Below are 18,917 nucleotides of genomic sequence, written 5' to 3'. Positions count from 1 at the left end.
TCTTGGATGCAATTCCCATTGCTGGCAACCAATTATGCCAATTCTGAGTGAGGAGTATCAAAGGAAGAGTTCCAGTTTGAACACTATTTACAGCAGTATGTACTTTCTCCTCATCATTGCATGGTTCCCATTGTGAATAGGAAAGTGAACATTTCAGTCCTTTTCTCGATTACCCAAAACATAGTATAAAAAAAGAGTTGGAGAGATAACCAAGTTTTTGAGGATGTCTACATTTTCAGATGTCTAGAGGGCACCTAGGTAACTTCCCTTTCTCTCTCTCATTTCTAAAGGGCTGCCTAAGATCTCTTTGTAGCTGTTATCTCTCAGGCCTCCTCCTCTTACAAAAGCATGCAATCACTCCCCTCTTTCCTCAGTCTGGCCTTCTTCAGATTCTTCTAGCTGGTGCTTCAGAAAACAAAGAAAGACCAAAACCACAAACCAAAAAACAACCACCACCACCACCACCACCACACACAACACCAACCAAAAATGCATAACAGAGCCACAGAGGCTCATGGCCCTCAAACTTTATCAACTTCCTCTCCTTCCCTGAAAAGGGCGGTATTTCCAAAGAAAAGAAACTTAACCTTCCTGTATATCATTTGAAACTAGAAAACAAAAGAACCTCAGCTCTCAGACAGGATCTTAAGCTGGTTTTTTTCTTCACCTCACACAAATAATAAAGAACTAGGGTAAAATTTCCCCTAAATGCATAAATTAATGTATACAAAATACCTTTAATTCTTATAGGAATTTGTAAACTAAAACCAAAGTGCAACAAAGAAATAATTTTAAATTGCTACATGTTTGCATATATTCATTATGCACATCACCTTATGTCAGGTAGAATCTCTGAAGGTAAATCTCAAATGAGTGATTACCACTGAAGCAACATGATGGAGAATAAAGTAGACGAGTGATATATTTAGCTTCATCCTATCTTAGTCCTTAGAGAAAAGTATTCCTTCTAGTGTGGGAAGGGGAGGAGAAAAAAAAATCCCTATTTGGTACATTAAAAAAAAAAAGCCTAGAAAATGAAGGCATATTTTTCCCCAACAATGATGACCCACTTTAAAGGCTTACATAACTACAAAATGAGATTGTATTTGCCTTGCCATGGATTTAATCTTATGTTTTTCAGTCTGAACCATATCAGAGGGTTGTTTTCCTCACCTGCCTACCATAGTTTTCTGAACTTTCTCAGTTTAAGTAATTCTATTCCTCTCCATCTTTACAAATCCATTAAAAAAAAAAAAAAGACAGACAAATCTGGTGATTAATTTTGCACTTGGCTGAACTGCACAAGGATTATGTAACCTAAAGCTATGTAGCTATGTTTAATACCTGTTACCCTCTACTTAAATTTTCACCAGTCCTGGAATTCCAGCACACATGCTCTTTGCCATGTTCTCAAGCATGCACACTGAGCTTTCTCCCTCCAAGTCAGTTCTTAGAAAACACATATAAACTAAAGCATTGTCATCAAATGAACTGGTTTTCAAAAAACAAGCAGAAATGGATCCACTTCAGTAAGTATTCTCTAAAAGGGCACACAAAACTTAACATTACCAAATCTCTGCCACTGCAATAGAAACTAGTCTAGATGTTACTCATAGTTGTATGCATGGGAGAGGAGAAAAAAAAAAGGTCCCTTCTAACAGAAAACCTTGCAGTGTACAACTAAAAGCTCCTTGACACACTACACAGAGATTAATATAATTAGAAAACACCATACATGTACAACAAAGTATCCATATATTTGTCAAATATTATCTGAATCATAGAGACAAGATTTAAAAGGCAGTTAAGTCAGAATTCCATGGTCCATTCAAACACATTGACTGAGTTACTAGATTAGTTCTCTAGTGTTTCAGCAGCACAAATGCCCTGTAAGCAATACAAATGTAAGCATCAAGGTTTCCTTCTGTCTTCCCCCGAACGTCAGAAAAAAATATCTCCAGTTATGAAAAGCGGTGCCATTGAGAGCTGAAAAGCAGCTGCTATGGCCTAGATAACATCTTTCCACAGTAGCTGCATCCTAAACTCCAGCCAACATCTACAGTAGGACACATCCTACTGCAAACCTCTTTAGCATCCTAAACACAAATGGTTTCCAGAATCAGAAAGGAAACTCAATAGGCAATATTATCTACCTCTAAAATTGTGACAGTGAAAAAAATATGTATTTTGAGCTAACAACGGAAAGTTAGGAGACTTCTCAGGACAAATACAGCGATAGAAGGTTTGCCTCAAAAGGAATTTCCATTAGCAGCAAGTATGACATTTGGTTGCAGTTCACCATATACCCTACCTAACTTTTAATTAGAAGAAGAGCTCAGAGAAGGCAGTTGGTATCAAAGGTACAAGCCCTGTGGAATTATTTCTACTTGCTGATTTTCTTCTGGACCTCCAGGGCAGATTCGGCATCCATTCTCCCAGCCTGCATCAGGTAGTATCTTCTAGAACCAAGTTAACGTTAGCTAGGTAAAGACACCAGACATGAAGTAAACCCACAACTCTGAGACGTGAATACTCATCTATAAATATGTACCAAAAAAACCCACCTTCAGACAATCCTTTTGAAAGTTATTGCAATCCAGCAGATAATGTAAAAGCATATAACATTGCCAAAAAGATCACTTACGGCTCTGAGAATTTAAATGGCCTTGAAACAGTACTGTGGTACTAGCAGAGAGGAAAAGAGCTATAGTGTCACTACACTGACACTATCACAGCTGAATGGATTTCATTACTGTTCACTCATAACTAATGAAGAGAAAAAGACAGAGAGACGAAGGAACAGATTTTGTAATATTATGAAAATACTCATTCCTTTCTACTCACTGGGGAAGTGTGCTGGCAAACACATCTTTAAAAGATAAGTTGGTACAAAAAGCCTTTCTCTTTTAAACTCTGTATCACTGGGGCTACCATTGATTTAGCTTTGTAACATGTAGGATTTGACAGATAACCTGCAGATAACTATTTAAGGCATTCTCTTAAGCACACTTCAACATCCAGAGTGGTCCATTTGCTTTGTAAGCTACAACCACAAGGACCCAACATAGACTATCCTATTCCTGTATCGTCTCTTAGCTTACTGGCTTACACCTGTGTTCCGCTGCAGAAAGCAGACAAACCTGTAGTTGAGCCGTGTGCATGCAGAGTATAACAGTATCTCTAATTAGAGGGGAGGGGGAAAACAAAACCCAACAGCACTCACTCACTCAAATTCATTAGTCTGGTCTTAAAGAACTATTTGTGCTATTAAAAATAGCACACTGTATTTGAGGGATTTGATATTTCTTTCTACAGCTTTGTATCACTCAATATCTTTCATGCTTAACTCCAACTTAGGCTGTGCTTTAATGCTGAGAAAAATGTATCCTATACAGTTTGGACTCAACACGACTTGATGTTTAAGTCTGAAGAGTGCCTTAGAAATTACCTCTATGCTCTTAAAATACCTATTTAAATGCAAAATTATTATTACATATAGCTATTTTGGCATATCATCTTTGAGTGGCTTTCATTTATTTTCCAAACCTGAGAAAATGTCTGATCTTCAAGACAGTTGAGCAGCTAAGTTGTTTTTTCCATAGGTAAGGTTTCATTTATCTCCTAACCTCTCCCCCAATGAATTGCATTGTTCCTGTTCTTCATACTCAAGTCTGCTTTACATTAAAGAGGGTAGTACCAGACCAGTTAATTTAATGGCTCCTTAAGAACAACATCACCATCGCTATCACCAGATCTTTCTCCACCTATCCTTTTGAACGGGAAAGATTTTTTCTTCATTTAGTTTAAAAAACAAAAACCAAAACCTACTACTGCTTCATGGTTGTAAGCATCCAGCTGCTTAATTCTGAAAAGGCATGGATTTACTAGAAATTTCAGAAGATAGTATTCAAAAAATTGTCTAAATTCAGATTTATTTGGTGCCTCACACTGCTCAGCTTTCCTACATTCTAAGTAGTCTTGGTGGTCTGCTAAAGTAGCAAACTTACATTTTCTCCATAATATTTTCATTTGTTTATCCTGACTGGTTTATTTTTTAGGGGAGGTATAATAGCCTTATAAGAGATTCCTCTACAAACATTTAGAATAATCAAGCCAACTATGTCACTGCAATAACATATTCAACATATTAGCAAAAATATGCAAGTCAATTCTGGTGCAAATAACTCCTTGGAGAAAAAAATCTGCAGATCCAGACAAACTATAGGACACTCAGCAATCACTCACCTCTTCAATGTGCTACTTTCATTTTCAGTGGATTCAAAGCTTGTGCAACATGGGCAGAGAGCCAGACCTTCAATACAAATGGCCTCAATCATTACAGACAGTTGCTGAGGTCAGTTGAAAAAGCCACATCAGAAAAAAGACACGAAAGAGAACATGTGTGAAAAGAGTTATCGATGTGACAAAGAAAAAGATGCAACTGTCCTTCCGAAGACACGTAACCCTTGCTTGAAATCATATGTTTTGATAATTAGGTGGCAAGCAATCCAAGAGAAAGGTTTTAGTTCATCTTGTGCCTATTATTAGCTCATTATAACAAAGATTCAACACAACTGCACATATACCATTCAGAGACTCCATCAACTTCAACTTAATTTTACAGGGGGTGGGGAAAACAAACAAACCAACCAACCAAACATCCAGGTTTTTTGGGTGGGGCAGGATGAGGAGTTCTGGTTTAGTCCAATTCTAGAAGTCAATAAGTTCAGTAAATAAGGATATTTCCTAAATTATTTAGTAAAGAAACAGGTTACACAAACATGAGAAAGAATTTCAGAACTACACTTTGAGGGGTAGGAAGGAATGCATGAGGTAAATCTTAAGTGTAATGTGTGTGAAAAAATTTCAAATCATATGGTGAAATCTCATCCTTGAAGATGAGATGTTTGGAGAGAATAAGGCAAAAGCCATTCAGAAGTCTGGATTAAGAAGGAGACTTTGTCTCTTTCTGAGCACAGCCAAGGACACTCAAAACACTTCTCACACATAAATGAAATCCAGCTTGACCAACAACAACAAAAAAACAAATGCAAAATCAGCAAATCAGCATATTTAGTATTGTGAGACGGCTGAACTTTAGTACATCTGCTAAATAAGAGATTATATTCACTAAAATTTTCACAGTCTAGTGGAAGGCTGTTTCCAGTGCTGAGCAGAGTGGAAAACACATATGCTGCCTGCATATCTCCTGAAGGCCAAATGAAAAGAGAGCACAACATGATTATCCCTTCAGTCTTCTAGGATGTGGAACAGCAGAGGCAGTGGTAATAGCAATAATAAGTAGCAGTGACAAAGAAAACATGCTTCAGTTTACACAAAATAGGCGACAAAGGAGACAGACACAAGCCAAGATGGAAAGAAAAGTATAACCAAAACCCTGAAACCTATTACACAGTATTCTGTAGAATTTCTATCACTTCTCCCTTATTAATTTTTTAAAAATTTTTGATCAGTTTTACAAGTCAAAACATTATTGTACTTTATGTGATATTCTAAAGAGATATGTGCAAGGAAATAAGGACCTTAACATCATATTAAACTGGACAACTGTCAGCAGTGCACTCAACCACACACACAAGCCAAGTGAGAATACATTAGGGAAAAAAAAAAAAAGATAACATTTGACGGATTTCTTCTTCCATTTGTCAAATGCAAGGATGACAGAGATATTCAGCACAAAATAAACAATGAAAATATTTCAATCCTGCATTTTTATGGCCTGGACAAACATTTCTATCCTGAGCAATAGGCCTGATCCCCATAGTACAGGGAAGGTAAACATGTTGAGCACTGTAAGGTTCCTAGAGTAATTTCTGCAAAGCTACAGTTCTGCATCAGCAGCGTTTTAAATGAAGTGACAAATTTTAGTTATTTAAAGAATAAGGTGGGTGGTTATTTATAAATAGTCTGTAGCTTGTGAAAGGGCAGAGTACACTCACATTAAAAGACTCTTTTCATAATACATGTCCAAAATCAATAGTTTGAAATCCAAGCTGTATATCACGAATTTATGCAGTGAAAAGGTGGTGGGTTTTTTGTGGTTTGTTTGGTTTTGTTTGTTGTTGTTGTTTTGGGGTTTTTTTTGTGGTTTTTGTTGTTATTTAATTGGGATAAACAAACATAAAAATGTACATTGATAATACCTATATAGAGGAAGTTTTTGGAAAAAAAAAACAAACAAAACCACACACACAAACACTACAAACCAAAACACAAACAAAAAAACCAAATCAAAACAACAACAACAATATTAATTCGCTAGATAAAACTAGGGCCATTTGACCTATCAGATGGAGCATTAACCAATATTAACTCTCTGTTAACATTTTAAGAAGTAGTAAGAATGTGATCTTCTAAATTAAACAGATGTTCAAACTCTCCAAGTCAGCACTGTCACTGAAAGCACCATCTTTATCCCTTTGCAATCTCCTTCCCCAGCACATACAACTCAAAGGTGAAGACAGCTGGGGAATCTTGTCATTCTGAAACAGGAATGGCCAACACCAGAAAGCCATTTACAGCCACAACAGTTTGTCAGCCAGTTCACTGCACTGCCACAGAACTGCACTGATAGGAAAAGGGGAGAAACTGGTATGAGGGCAAGAGACTAGTGTGAGGGCACAGACTTCACTGAACTGTAGTCTTGGTGAAGACCAGGAAGACCAATGACCTTCCCATGTAAAAGCACCACCAAATGCTGCTGCTAATTCTCCTGTGATCAGAGCACAGAATATTTGATTAGCATAAGGTACTAGAAATTATAAAACAGCATTATAAGATCACTGAGTTACACGGAGTATTCTGAACAACATATCCTGAAGTACCAGACTATCAGTTGGGCAATAGAATTCAAGTTTGCCATACCCAATAGGAACAACACTCGGGGAAAACAAGACATGAGGTACAAACAACACACTGAATAGAGGCCAAGACAATTCGAACAGAACAGAGTATTAATGGTGGATGGGGAAAAAAAAAAATCAGTTTTTCAAAAAAGTGGCATGCAGAAAAGTTCTACTTCAAATGTATGGAAAAAAAGCCCCTAACTAATTTACATTTTTTAAAAACTCAAATTATGAGAAATTAGATTCTTCAGATCTCCACCCAACTCCCCTTTTCAAGTCTAAGAAATGCAAAAATTATGTAGAACAGTTTTCCCCATATATTTAAATTCTAATACTACTTTTCAAGTACACCTTTTTTAAAAGGTATCTTTTTTCCGTTTACAAGGCTCACTGTTTTCTTTCCTCTAGATGTGATCACAAGCATGCCAATATCTCAGTATGTAAGAAAGTATTCTTAGACATGTTTTAAGTAGCATAGTCAATACTGGCATTCTTCTGTAACATTACACAGCACACAAGCTATGCAACCGGTACATATGGAAACTACTATGTCAGGAAATGAATCAAGGTACAAGGACTTTAATAGCAGCTGAACAGAAGCTAAACCTGTTACAAGCTTTTGCTGTGTATCAGCCAGTACAGCCCTCAAAGGAAAGTTTAAGTGCACGCTTGGGTCTCATTGTACTCGTTTCAATATGCAGAGCCAGAGGTTTAAATAGCATCAACTCAAAAAGAGCTTAAGTAAACTGCGATATGCCTTTTACACCAGTAGAGAACTTTACCCACTGCACTTAAACTAGTGTTACGTCATTACAAAAATCCATTCCTTTCACTACAGGCAGAGGCACACTGAATCACTGCTGGTAACATACCAACCACATTCAAACAACTGTTCATTTACTGGACATTGAGCAGCCAGCACAGATCAACTAGGGAACTACAATTCTGAACTTCTAGTAGGCAAGTACTATTTTAAGAGAACTTCATCTCAGCTGCTAGTAAGCAGCAATTTGTAATAGAGCCAGCAGAGAGGCCAAAACCTTAATCATCTTCCAACATGAAGCTCTTCATTGCTCCCTCAAATATTGTTTTAACTTACGTTGGTGAGAATTTTTATAAGACAGGTTAGGTGAAAGTTATTGTAACCTGTTCCTCAAAGGAATCATGCATAGTACTACAAAGTTATCAATCCAGAACCCAGGGAGAGTCACTTAAGAGATTCAGACAAAGATTTCACGAAGATTAACAACTGGGGCCATAAAGTGAGATTGATAAGCTTCCCCAGAGGTCTCAAACCACTGACACCTAGATTCAGACATATGTCAAATCACTTAGTCAAACATTCATGCAACTCAGTTTCATTTCTCACATCATTAAAAAAGTCAGAAGTTTTGATTTTGCTGACTGTCCAATTGCTTGAACATATGACTGCCAAGCTACTGGAGAAATCTGGGAAAGTATTCCAACAAGAATTACAGATTACTATCTTATCTATGAAGACTACAGTCCATATTTCTCTTTCAAGAGAGGTTATGATATCAAAACAAAGAAAAATATTTTTTTCTAGAGCTGATTTATAAATAAGCTCAACTGGTATCTAAGAAAATAGCTATTAATATTAGAAGTAACAACCCACTATTTGATTTTAAAGTGTAATCGTAACATATTCATTTAACTTGATTACAGGCCCTTAAAATTAGATGAGGTATTCAGAACTGGTTGATTTTATCTATAGTAAAATAGCTGTTAGCTCGAGTAAAAAAACCAGTGGAAGCATTTGCAACATTCTCCTCCCGCGTGCTTTTTCCAGTCTAGTAAAAGAAAAGTAGCTGTATAACATGTACAGATGTTAAGCACAACCAGAACAATACTGCATTTCACCGTGTTCTTGGAGGATCAACAGTACTGACTGAGAAACTGCACTTCATGAAGAGAAATACGAGGGAAACTGTTCCTTTTTATGAGAACTTAGAAAAACAGATCAATGTGCTAAGAACTGATTGAAATAATGTAACTTTAATAATCTGGTCAAATATCCTGTACAACATAGGCTGAAGTTTGAGTGGTAAAGATTGAGAAATCTTTGTGTCTTTTTTTCCCCTATACAGAGCATTCCACATCCTTTTCCTGTTCTGTCAGATCAGGAAACACAAATTCTGATCTCGATGACAAAATCCTACCAAAAATACAGGAGTGGCAATGCTTAATTAAATCTAAGGAGAAGGAAAACAGTTAGATATTCTAATTAGGCCATATGTCTATTCAAATGCCAAATTACTAAACTTAGTTTAAGTTCCAGACAAACAGTCTGAGCTTTTCAAAGGCCTCTCTCAAACCATTCATTTTGTTCAGTCCTTCAAATATTTTTTACAGATTTTTTTTTCTGATCTCTCTGGAACTTTTTTCCACAGTCCCTGCAACAGAGGTATGCATTTTAACATTTCCAACCTTAAATTCCATCAACACACAGAGACCGAGAAATAGTGATTTTTCTGTTCTTACCCACAACTTGCAAGTATGCCTCTAAGATCTCCACAACCCAAACATCAAATTGGTGCCTTACTTTTAATGCTTGCCCACTTGATTTTTAAACATCTTACTGCTATCCAAGGAATAGCTATTCATTTTGTAGCCCCTCTTCCTGCCAAAATCTTATCTGAATCCACTAGATGCCTACCATTAGCCAAATGCATTTTTGTCGGCATTGTTAGTGTTTTTCAAAAGCCAAGACAGTGGAGGGTTTGAGAGATGTCTTTTTTTTTTTTTTTTTTTTTTTTTTTTTTTTTTTTTTTTTTTTTCTCCTTGGTATGTGTGTGTGTTAAGTAGATGGGAAAGTTTGTATTCACATACAATGTGCTAGACTAGCACCTACTGAGAACACTGTTGTCAAGCTCCTTTAACCTTACAGGAGTTTGCCAGACAGGTGTTTAAAGTATTTTCCCAAAGTGAAACTTTCTATGTTAAGAATAGTACAGGTTTTTCTTAGGCATGAAATGTATCTGTCTGCTTAGTTTCTCTTCAGGGAGAAAGATCCTTTGCCAGGTGGCTCTGAAATTCCAGGATCAGGTAAACAAACAAAGACACAACAAGATAACATTCTATATTCTTTTTAGGAAAAGGGAGTCCATTTTAATGTACAATTCATACCAAAAGCAAGATAGAAAGAAAACTCATCCTGAGAATCTGAAGATGATGAAGATCTGGTTGTTGCTGTTTGCTGAATACTTCTAGACAGGTTGTCTGTTTTCCATATTTATTGCTATTTTAACTATTACACCCAGCAAACTTTAATTATATCTACACAGAAATGGGCAATGCAAACCAACACTGTGAGAAGCAAACTATTTAATGGGTCATGTTACTTAAAGTAATATTTTAGAGGCATTAGTACTGGAAGTGTTTCTTTCAGGCAGAAATAGTCTTCAGAGGACAGTGCACTGAAACAGTGTGAGACTTTTATCCTACAGTAAGGTCATGCAAACAGATTCATTCAGCATTCAGTACAATCGTGTTACAATGTCTTGATATAGAATGAGTAAACAGCGTCAAACTTCGATAAATACCAGGTTAGAAAAATTCCTCACATTTATTCTAGGTTGGGTTTTTTGTTGTTGCTGGTTTTTGTTTTAAGCAAGCTTTTCAGGAAAAAGTAATCAATTGGTATGTCTCATACAAAGGTTTAATAGTACAATGTATAACTTTCTCAAGAGCAACTTAAACATCGTATTTTCAGTCTGCTTAATCTACAACATAGAAAATTAAATCATTGCACACACTGTACTTGAACAGGGCATAGCAAGAAAGACTCATGGAAGTTACTTAAAAGCTTGGTAGGAAGTAGATGATCATCTGTTCAAAGATTTTTGCTATGAATACCACATGAAAATTGTTCAAGTTCACTGGTTCACTGGATGAAGGAGTTACATATATTTTTCTTAAGTATCTTATGTATACAACTTCTACGTGACAAATGAAACATTTCAGATATGTCATCTTCAAAACACATTTTACACTTCATTTTACAAAAAAAAAAAAAAAAGTCATAATAGTAAGATTAGTTACACGGGACCCCTAATACTTACATTTCAGGTATATCACATGCATACTACAGTTATGTTCTGCAGAGTTCAAGGGAAACTTCCAAAAACTGCATTGAAGCTGCATTGAACTGCATTAGTTCTGTGCAGCAAAGGAACAAACACACAGAGAAAGCAAGGGAGAAGACAAAAAAATAAAAAATAAAAAAGAGAGAAGTGAGGGATAAAACACAGTGAAACCCAAGCGAACTACTGCCTAAGTGAATTTATGCAGATACCTTTGTACCAACAAGCATCTTCTGTGAGAACGTGTTAACCCACTTTAGTCACACATATTGCAGACAAGAGGACTGTCACTTAGTGTGGTAAAGTCCAAAGGTTCAGTATCTTGAAATGTCACATGTTCAAAAACTATCTAGATCATAAAACATAACCTCAGGCAGCAAGGACAATTCACTGCACCTTGTAGCTTTTATGACAACTTAGAATCACAGAATCATTTATGTTAGAAAAGACCCTTAAGATCATAAAGTCCAACCATCAACGTAGCACTGCCAAGTCCACCACTAAACCATGTCTCTAAGCACCACGTCATCCTCCAGGGATGGTGACTCAGCCACTTCCCTATTCCAATGCTTGACAACCTTTTCGGTGAAGAAATCTTTCCTAATATCCAAGCTACTACTTGATTCATGGCTATCCGAAAATGCTTTGCTAGGACGTTCAAACAGGTTACGTAAAATGCTGTACCAGTCACAGTGCATGTATTGACTGGTCTGTCTCCCAGAGGAGGAACAGAACCTTAACAGGCAATGGAAAGGAAACGGCAATAAACTCCATTACCTAACTCTAACATCAGTGAAGAAAAGGTTTTAGTTATAAAACTATTCTAGGGAAATGTAACCACAAGGAATACATTGTATGGCAAAAAAACCTATATACAAAGAAATGCAACAAGCTACATGACCCCTCCCCCGAGCAACAACCAATACAAGTGAAATCAGGTTCTGCCTGCTACTTGTAACCTGTGAAAATCCCCTTGTCTAAAAGACAACAAGGTCAGAAGAGGTGGTTGATAACTTTTAAAGATCACAGGCTTTTATCAGGATATAAAAATCAGTAAGACAAATGCCAGTAGGTTAGACTAATCATCAAGGTTAAACAGTTTGGAATGCCTGTAGGATGTATGAAGAAATACAGTTAGCTAACAGGAATAAGAGGACCTTGTGAGACTCAAAGGGCCAGGATCACAGGATTCTTAGCTCATACAAACCATAAATAATATATCAAATGAATCACAGCATTGACTTAAGCTTTTGTCATGAAAATGTCTTTGCTATTTAGAGTACTCTAAGAGTTTCCAAAACTACTTTTCTCATCTCTGTTCTTCCACTGCAGTGTTTCCCTGCCGCAGACATATGAAAATGCCATAATTTTAGCAGAAGTTCCTCAAAGGAGCTGCATCCTGGCTTGAGCGCATGCATGGACCTTGGGCTTAAAGGATTCACCTGATTAAAGCCAGACAATTCTCCTGGTTGGAAAGCAAGAACATAACTGCACAAATTCACCTTATGGCAGCTGTACTATTCCAGCTGGATTAGAAGAATGAGGCTATTCACCTTGACAAAAGTTTGCATTGTCACAAAAAGCTGCTGTCTCACATCTGGGAGGCTGTATCAGCAAGTGCCTCACCAGTTCTCCATCGTTATGGTGGCTCCTCCTCAAATGCTGTCCATCTAATTAAGAGAGCCTATATCAATATCCAAACCCCTTCACTGAATTAACTTAAGTTTGTATAGAACTCTAGTCACTTTCTCTTTGTGGCCATGAATTACAGGATGCAAGCTGTTAACTCACATGGACAAACAAGAAACACACAAAAAAGATGGGGGCAGAAGTGAGGCAAATCAAGCCACTATCAAAACACAACCTGAATGAGACTTATTCCTCTCGGAAGCTATACCATAACAGGCCTGGACTCTTCAAGAAATGAAACAGATAATGAAGCCTTCTCAACTTGAATAATGTATGGCGAGAACAGGAGGGTAAAAGAGGAAAACGAGGGTTTTGTGTGTGCATGCATTCACACAGAGGCAAATACAAAATTCCACTTTTTCTTCTGAAGTATTGAAGACAAAAGATTTTGTAGGTTTTGGTGTTGAGGTTTTTTTGTTTGTTTAAGAGGATGTGCATAGGTGGTATGTGAAATGCAGAGATGCATAAATACTACTTCAGCAGCAGTAGAGAGAAATAAAGGATGGCCTTATTCCACTCTAATCAGTTAAGAATTTTTTGACATTGAAGATGCGGTAATAGCAAAACTGCTTGATTCCTGAAAGAGTTTCCACTCATCAGAATCCCAGCTGATTACCACTGTGCAGTATGTTCATTTCCTTCAGCAGATGCTTCCGACGTTCATTACCAAGAGTTGCTGCTGGAGTACTGCTCTGGTTCCAAACCAGGCTAAGCAAAAGAGTTCTGCAGACACTTTGGGGAATAACATGACATAAATGAAAATACTATTCAGAACCTGGCTTTTTTGATATTCATCATACTGTATTTCCTTCCACCATCTATTTGAGAGACTACACATAGACTAAGTCAGACAATCTGTTGGCAAATAACCATAAAGTAATGTTTGCCACTGACTCTACCTTATTGCTTCTCTTCCTATCAATAAAACTAATTCTCCCCTTCTCTCATGAAACACTAAGTCTTCTTTAGATCTCAGTCTGCTCAAACGTGAACACTGCATTCACATAAGCCTTCAAAACACCTACCACACAGCTAATAATCAAGCTACTATATCAGTTAAGGGCAGTTAATGCCAACTAATCTTGAAGTTCTATTACAATTTTAGAGCCAAGATGAGGAAGAAAACTGCACACTAAGCTATTTTATTAAACAGAAGCAAAAGCAGAGTGAATGGTTTAGATGACACCAGCATACAATGCCAAAAGCATAACCTTGCAAACAATACTAAAAATATATAATCTCAAATTTGAAGGGAAATGAGTTGTGCTAATAAAATTCTACATGTTATTTCAAGCATAGAAGTTGATTATATAAAGATTTATTTATTTAGTTTATTTTTTTAACAAGGGAAAGGAAGAGAATCTGAGTGGAGAAAGATGGCTTAGATTAAAGACAATTGCTCTACGATTTTAAGTCACTGCAGGAATTCAGAACACTTTGCTATTTTGCCAGATTCTGTTTCACGAACCAGATTAAGGATTTTAGGTGTTTTGTACCCAGTGTTGCTGGCTGTTTCCTAAGTTTTAGGCATTTTGGGAGCTTAAACAACCTGATCTTCTTATATTCAGTCACTTTGTCTTTCAGCATCTTTTCAGGCCAGGCTGTATAAGCTGCCTTCCTTCTGGACAGCAAGATGGATTTATCACCCAGAAAAGAAGAAGCGTATGTTCTTCTTTAATCCTTATTCCGTTCACACAAAATAAATCTATATTGTTTGTAAGAGCAACAGAAAACAGTCTGCATACATTTAACTATGAAGAGCAGATATTCCTTTTGCTAAACATACTGCTTTGTGGGCCATTTTAAGAATAAACTATTCCCTACATGATCTTGTACAAGTAAAGAGGAGGAAACAATAGTGAAAGTTACCTTATATGTGAGAAAACCACACACACAAAAAAAAGAAACGTTTTTTCCTACTTTCAGACTTGGTACAGCCACAAGTAATTATGTGAACTGTGGGTGTTGCAGTGAGCAGAGTTTCTCATGAAGAACAGTCACAGAGTCATTAGACAGGCATGAAGAAGGGAAAAGGTAAGTCACCCGTTCAGGCTAAATTGGACTCGGTGTCCCCAGGCAAAATGGTTTCAATAATAAACAACAAGAACTAACCGGTTCCTCTAAAAGCTTTTCAGTCATGGAATGGCAAAAGTATTTTGAAAGAACTGAGATCGTCTCACTGATTTGGGAGTAAAGACATATTCCTATCCTGCAAACAACTTCAAACGATGCCCTCCTGATGACAAAGATCAACAGATACAGTATCAGACATTCCCTCCACCCTACTTGCATTTTCTACGCACAAGGCTATTTGCTGAGATAAAGCACTTGCACAGCACTAAGTCAAAATTCACTCCTGTATTTATGATTCAGAGTCACACTATTGAAAAAGCTATCATATTACTTCATGGGGAGATGGTGACAGAGCTTTTTAGACAAATAAGACGGTGTACCAAAAAAATATGAATCTCAAGAGTGAGCCTTCGTTTAAAGAGTATTCTATTGTTGCTGCAGTTATCAGGAGAGATTGACATATCGAGACACAATGCAAGAATTAAGAATTCATTCCCCAAGTTTACTGACTACAATGCCAGAAAGAGAAATATTCACCCAAAAGATGAGATTCATATTATACTGCATCTGGAAAAGATGGAACCTACACTCCCTACGTTAATAATGAGGAAAGCCTCTACCAAGATTTAGCTCCTCAAAACTGAGTGATATTTATTGTCTTCCTAAATATATAAAAAGGTAACTTTACCTTAAATAGTTGCTAAATATCATGGGAGACAATAAAATCCCCAAAATTCTTGCTTAATGCAGGTCTGCACACCTATGAAATCACATCAGGTCAGCCACTGCTTTTCACAGAAAGGTGAGTCCCTACAAGCAAACTGCAAGATGATGTGTAAGAAATACTGACCCTGACAAAGGAAGAGCATCGTTATTTCCAATCTAAAGCTCAATGCACCTCCAGCGAAAAAGTAGTAGACGTGCCAGACCAAAGCACAGTTGGCACAGAGATGACAGTTTTCAGGAACCTTTTTCTCAAATTCACTTCCTAGAGGTTTGTGAAGTCTGAAGAGGAAACGAGACCAGCACCGGGTGGAACCAAGGGATTGTATAATAAACCGGATCGTAACGGGGAGATTTCAACAGACTTTCGCCCGAGATTCATCCTCCCATCCACGGCGAAGCTTCGCCGCCCGCGCTCCGGCAAAACCTCCGCCAGCTCCGTCCCCCAGCGCCGCCCGCCCGCCCTTCCCGGCTCCCAGCGCCGCCCGGAGCGCAGCGGGCGGCCCCGCGGGGCTTCCCGGGGCCGATCCCCTCCAGAAGCACCTCCCGGGCCCGGCTCCGCTCGGGCGGAGGCGCTTCCCCGCCGGGCCGGGCGCGGAAGGTCGTTACGCAAGGTGACGGGGGCGGCCGAGCCGCGGCAAGCACGGGCCCCGCCGCACCGAAGCGGCTGCCTCGGCGATCCCCCTCCCTCCCTCCCGCTCCGCACGGCGCCCACCGCCGGCACCGCCCCGCAGCACCCGGGCAGGTGGCTCCCCCGCGCCGGGCCGGCCCCCGGAGCGGGGGATGTGACCGGGGGTGCAGCCCCCACCCCGCACGGCTGCGGCGGCCGCGACTGGGGGAGCTGAGGAGAGAGACCACTGTCCCTCACGGCCCGCAGAGCCGCGGCGGCCTGAGGGGGCAACGGCGGTTGGCGACCCCCCACAGCGGGGCTGGGCGCGGCACCGGTCCCCACCACCCCCAAACCCGGCGCCGCCTCACCTCCTCCGACGCCGCCTGTGCGCAGCCCGCCGCGCCCGGCGGAGCGCATCGCCCATGGTCCGCGGCGGAGGCCGGCGCGGGCTTGAGGGGCGGCCGCCGCGCCCGCCGTGGGGGCCGGGCCACCTGGAGGCGGGCGGGCGCAAGGGAGCGTCTGCAAACTGCCAGAGCCGCGCGAGAGAGAGAGAGACAGCGCGGGCGCAGCCCTGCACGGCAGCGCCCGCCCGCGTGTGCAGAGCGGCACGACCGGCTCTGCCCGGCCGGAAGCGCCTGCGACAGGCCCAGGCAAAGCGAGGGAGCGTGTGCAAAGCGCCTGCCCGCCCGCGGAGCGCGCGCGCGGCGCCCGCCGGGGCGGAAGGCGCGCGGCGGGGCTGAGGAGACGGCGCCCGCAAGCGGGAGCGGCCGCCCGGGCACAGTCCTGCACCGCGCGGGGCGGGAACGGCGGGAAACGCCCGCGAGCCCGCCGGTGAGGCGTCGTCCCCCCGCCCCGCAGCTCGGTGCTGCTGAGGGGCAGCCTCGCCCTGCTGTGAGCAGGTCCGTCTCCCCTCGCACCTGCCCGCGGCCGGCCCTGCCGCCCCTATGGGGCCCTGTCAGCGAGCGGCCGGTGGCCCCGCGGAGCGGCGGCCGCGCTCAGGCCTAGCGGAGCCCGCCGAGGGCCCGGCAGGGAGGAACGGCCCGGGAAACCGTCGCTGCCGCCTCACGGTGCTGGGCGGCCTGTCAGGCAGAGGTCGGGAAAGCAGGGACAGACAGACGTGCCTGGGAGAGCACTGGCTGACCGCGCACCCCAAACCAGCTTCCCAAGAGCCCCCTTCTGCCTCCCCGGGCGCGTCCGCCGAAACCCTCACGGCCCGGCAAACAGCAAGGTCAGGCGCGGATCTGCTCTGTGGGAGCAGCTGTGGTTTGGGCTGCGCTAGGTGTGTGCATCACATCAGCCAACGTTTTCCTAAGCATTAGACACGGGTGTTTGTGATCAGGAGTTGGAGGGGTTTCATCTTCTTAGGTTGTCTTTAAACTCACTCTGCAAGCTCCTAGAGCTTCAGTGTTTGGGAGCCATTAGAGCAGAGGAAGAGAATGTATTTTTGTAATGAGAAGATGACTATATTTTGTAGTGGCGAGACAGTCTCTATTTAGCACGGCTTCTGGAGAGCGCTGTGTTTTCCCAAGCCTGCACACACAGACTCGGGGGTAGCCGATAGAAGATGGGTGACATCTGGTGGCCAATCCTACTCGATGGTGTTGATAGAGGCTTCTTTCATAAGGAACAGATCAAGGTCTAAGTAAAAAGATATGTTTCTCGTTACCTCTGCAACCTTATATAAGTAAAAGGAAGACTCGGTGTAGGTTGCAATAATCTGCAGAATTTATATCAATATCTGTTACAATATTCTTCACATGCCGTGAATCATGAGAAAATGGTTATACAAAAAAATCAAGTAAATGGGTATGCTTTTGGTGATAATTCAAAAAAATCTCTGCTGGTGTTCAGTGCTATTCATTTTGGGTTTCTCCATACAGGACAGAAAATTGTGATGTGAACAATTTGTGCTGAAGGACACTTTGTACCTGTAAGCATCTGCAGTAATGCTCTGTAATTCCGAGTTTCACTTTTCACCCAGCATTATGCTATGTTCCCTGCTGGAAACTCTCACTGGCATTTAACGAGAGGTTAAGGATTTGGAAATTTTACAAAGTGTTGAATGATCAAAGCCTTGGACCAGTTTTTGTGTAAGATGGTAACTTTTTAAAAGATCTGCTATGATTCACACTGTTTGTGGAACAGGCTCTTATCACAGAGAAAGCAAGCAGGTGGAATAACAGCATCTACAGCACTTTGATTCTTTTCTATTTATTATTATTTTAATTTAGGAATCTCATATGCAGAAGCAGACCTAAAATTGCAGTCACTTTTGAGTTTGATATGTTCTGTTATAGAAATATTATATATCACAAAATAACAACAGTGGTCTCCTAGGAGAGCTCTTGCTGAAGGGAACACTAGATCTTATTAGCTAAGAGTTTTCCGTCTGGAGCATACCAGTCAGATCCTCCATTCAGAAACAGAAAGTTACACTACATATTTTACAGTATGTATGTCTGACATAGCTAAATGAAAAAAATATGTGCATTGATTAAGGAAGTGAGAACGGCATAGGTGAGTGAGCTCCCTGCTCAAGAAGCATTCGCTGAGAAGAGGTTGGGTTCTTGGAGCACAGGGAGCAGGAGACTGAGAGAAGAGAGAATGTAAACCCTTGCAGCATTAGAGTATTAGGAGAATGTGAGAGCAACCTGGCACTTACATGTTTATTCCTCATTTTAGTGTGTAACAAGTAGGCCACCAATTATTCAGATTTAGCTCTCTCAGCCCTGTCCCATATTCAGCGTGAAGCTCACACAGTTAAATCTTCACTCATCTGCTTGCTTATTCTGTGCCCATGGGAAGAGAGTGTGGGTGGAGGCTCCAAGTGAGGCTGGTAAGGACCATTAGGGC

The 18,917-nt window shown here is 40.6% G+C and overlaps 1 protein-coding gene across 2 annotated transcripts in view; it reads right to left on the bottom strand.

The window, feature by feature from the left end:
• Positions 1-16,521, bottom strand: part of MGAT5 (alpha-1,6-mannosylglycoprotein 6-beta-N-acetylglucosaminyltransferase) — a 125,326-nt gene extending 108,805 nt beyond the window's left edge. For both annotated transcript variants that reach the window (XM_065637692.1, XM_065637693.1), the window contains exon 1: positions 16,433-16,521. The gene's annotated coding sequence lies outside the window, so the exon portion shown is untranslated. The remainder of the gene's footprint in view (positions 1-16,432) is intronic.
• Positions 16,522-18,917: the final 2,396 nt, after the last annotated feature.

Source organism: Caloenas nicobarica, chromosome 6 (genome assembly GCF_036013445.1).
Source record: "Caloenas nicobarica isolate bCalNic1 chromosome 6, bCalNic1.hap1, whole genome shotgun sequence".
Classification (NCBI taxonomy): domain Eukaryota; kingdom Metazoa; phylum Chordata; class Aves; order Columbiformes; family Columbidae; genus Caloenas; species Caloenas nicobarica.
This window is presented reverse-complemented; position numbering and strand designations above follow the sequence as displayed.